This window comes from Canis lupus, chromosome 3 (assembly GCF_011100685.1).
Source record: "Canis lupus familiaris isolate Mischka breed German Shepherd chromosome 3, alternate assembly UU_Cfam_GSD_1.0, whole genome shotgun sequence".
In the NCBI taxonomy this organism is placed as follows: domain Eukaryota; kingdom Metazoa; phylum Chordata; class Mammalia; order Carnivora; family Canidae; genus Canis; species Canis lupus.
The window spans coordinates 24,071,095-24,074,653 of NC_049224.1; the positions used below are offsets into that span (position 1 = coordinate 24,071,095).

At 40.2% G+C, this 3,559-nt stretch overlaps 1 pseudogene; it reads right to left on the reverse strand.

Annotated features, from left to right (window-relative positions):
- Window positions 1–2,244: 2,244 nt before the first annotated feature.
- Window positions 2,245–3,201, reverse strand: LOC100686308 (annotated as a pseudogene).
- Window positions 3,202–3,559: the final 358 nt, after the last annotated feature.

The window sequence follows — 3,559 nt, forward strand, 5'->3', positions numbered from 1 at the left end:
CAAGAGAAACCCAGAGTAGCTATACATGTATCAGACAAACTAGATTTTAAAAACAAAGACTGTAACAAGAGATGAAGGGCATTATATCCTATATAAATCAATTAATAATAAATATAAAGAAACTCACTGATAATACAATGGTAGTAGGGGACTTTAACACCCCATTTACAGCAGTAGACACATCATCTAATGAGCAAATTAGCAAGGCAACAATGGCTTTAAATGACACAATGAACCAGCTGGACTTAGATATATTCAGAATATTCATCCTAAAGCAGAATATACATACTAAGTGCATGGGACATTCTCCAGAATAGATCACATACTGGGTCACAAATCAGGAGTTAACAAATACAAAAAGATTGAGATCATACTACACATATTTTCAGACTATAATGCTATAACTGGAAGTCAACCACAAGAAAAAATTTGGAAGGACCTCAAATACACGGAGGTTAAAGAACATCCTACTGAAGAATGAGTAAACAAAGAAATCAAAAAAGAAATAAAAAAAATACATGGAAGCCGATGAAAATGAAACCACAACAGTTCAAAACCTTTGGCATGAAGCAAAGGCAGTCCTAAGAAGTGTATAGCAATACAGGCCTACTTCAAGAAGGAAGACGTGTCTCAAATACACAACTTAACCTTATACCCAAAGGAGCTAGAAAGGGAGCAGCAAATGAAGCCTAAAGCCAGCAGGAGAAGGGGAATAATAAAGATTAGAGAAGAAATAAATGATATAGAAGCAAACAAAAACTAGAGCAGAGTAACAAAGTGAAGAATTGGTTCTTCAAAAGAATAGAACTGATAAATCCTTAGCCAGACTTATCAAAAAGAAAAGAGAAAGGACTCAAACAGATAAAAATCACAAACGAAAAAAGAAAGGTCATAACCAACACCAAAGAAATAGGACCAATTATAAGAGAATACTATGAAAAGTTATATGCAACCAACTGGGCAATCTGGGAGAAATGGACAAATTTCTAGAAACTTACAAACTACCAAAACTGAGACAGGAAGAAATACAAAATTTGAGTAGATCCATAACCAACAACAACAACAACAAAAAAAACTGAATCTATAATCAAAAGCTCCCAACAGAAGTCATGGGCTGGATGGCTTCCCAGTTGAATTCTACCAAACATTTAAAGAAGAGTTAATACCTATTCTTCGCAGATTGTTCCAAAAAAATGGAGATATAAGGAAAATTTCCAAACCCATTCTACTTAGGCAGCATTACCTTGATTCCAGAATTAGACAAGGACCCCAATAAAAAAGAGAATTGCAGGCTAATATCCCTGATGAACATGGATACAAAATTTTTCAGTAAAACACCAGAAAATAAATTCAAAAGGATATTAAAAGGATTTTCCACCATGATCAAGTGGGATTTATTCCCGAGCTGCAGGAGCGATTCAATATTCACAAATCAATCAACTTGATATACCACATGAATAAAAGAAAGGATAAGAACCATATGATCCTGTCAGTACATGCAGAGAAAGCATCTGACAGGTACCTGGGTGGCTCAGTCAGTTGAGCATCCAACTCCTGATTTTGGCTCAGGTCGTGATCTCAGGATGGTGAGATCGAACCCTGCATTGGGCTGTATGGTAAACCTGGAGTCCACCTGAGATCCTCTTCTTCTGTCCCTCCCTCCATTCACTCTCTCTCTCTCTCTCTCAAAATCTTTTTTAAAAAAAGGAAAAAAAGAAAAAAAAAAGAAAAAGGATTTGAAAAAACACAGCATCCATTCTTGATAAAAACCCTCAACTAACGAGGGCTAGAGGGAACATACCTCAACATTATTAAAAGCGTATAGGAAAGGCCCACAGCTAATATTACCCTCAATGGGGAAAACCGGAGAGCCTTCCGTCTACCTTCAGGAACATGTCCGTCATGCCATATGTTGCCCCCGTTCCCCCACTCTGGGGTCTGTGGTCTACTGGAAAAACAGGCAGCCACAGGCCAAGCCAAGGGACGCGGGGGAGCAACAGTAACCAGCAACCATTTTGCATGCCCTCCACATTTCCCATGCTTTAGGGGTCAGGAGGGAGTCAACAGGAAGCCACAGGCATGTGAACCTTTTACATTTGGAAGTGAGGTGTGATATACGGTGGTGGGCTGCCCTTCGGTTGGTCTGGCTTGTGCTGGCCAAACCTGCCACCATTTTGTGTCTGCTCAGGGACACATGTCTGCTCTCTACACACGTTAAGACGTTTGATTTCATTCCTGTTCTGCTTATAGAAAAGTGGGAGGAACCACAACAGACCTGTCACCTTCCAGGTATTCACCAGGCTGCCGTGTGGCCACTGGAAAGCACAGCATTGACTGCTCCTTCACCACGGGGTAGAAGTAGGGATGCTCCAAGGCCTCTTTGGTGGTTGGTCTCTGTTGATGGTCGTATCGCAGAAGTTTGTCCAGAAGATCTAGGGCCTTAGGGCTGAGGACGTGTCTGTGCTCACTATGGATAAAGTTTTCCGTGAATGTTGTCACAGGACATCTTTGAAGTGCAGATCTAGGTCTATGTGATACTTCTTCAGATACCTGTACAGCTCCTCTGTACCCAGAACCTTGGCAAGGTGAACAAGCTGGTCAAAGTTGTCCTGTCCATGAAGAAGGGCTCCTTTCGAAAGATCATGCTTGCTAACACATAGCCCGAACTCCACAGATCCAAGCTGTGATCATACACCTGATTTCACAAGGAGCTCCGGGCCCTTGAAATCCCTCAATGCTGCATGGACATTACATGGAGCAGGGTGGTGGAACCTGCCGGGCCCCAGTCTAGAAGCTGCAACTTTCTCTGTTGGTGATCTATCATGACGTTGTGAAGTCTCACATCCCTGTGCATGATTCCCTTGCTGTGGCAGTAATCCAGAGCCTTAAGTAGCTCATACATATAAAACCGGATATCAAAGTCTGTCAGGATCTGGCAAAGTTGCTTAAAATCTGTATTATTGATATATTCAAATACCAAAGCTGGTGTCTTTGACACAGTGTCCTTCACAGTGTCAATCAGCTTAATGATAATTGTTCCACCATGAAGTTTCTCTTAACCTCTCGTTTAATCTTCTTTTTCTTCACTGGCTTCAGAACTTTTACAACCCCTCTCTCATTGTTGGTGATGCTAATGGCCTCAAATCCTTCACTATACTTTCCCCGATAAGGATGTCCACTCTCACCATTACTATTTAACATAGTACTGTGAGTACTGTGAGTCTTAGCCTGAGCAATCAGAAAACAAAAAGAAATAAAAGGTATCCAAATCAGCAAGTAAGAAGTCAAACCTTCATTATTTGCAGATGACAGGATACTCTATATAAAAAACCCCAAAAGCTTCCACCACAAAGTTGCTAGGAGTAATACTTGAATTCAGCAAAGTCATAGGATATAAAGTCAATGTACAGAAATCCGTTGCATTTCTTTATGCCAATAATGAAGCACAGAAAAAAAAATTTTCAAAGTATCTCACTTTCAATTACACCAAAACCAGTAAGATACCTAGGAATAAATCTAACTCAAGAGGTAAAAAATGTGTATTCTGAAAAGTGTAGAA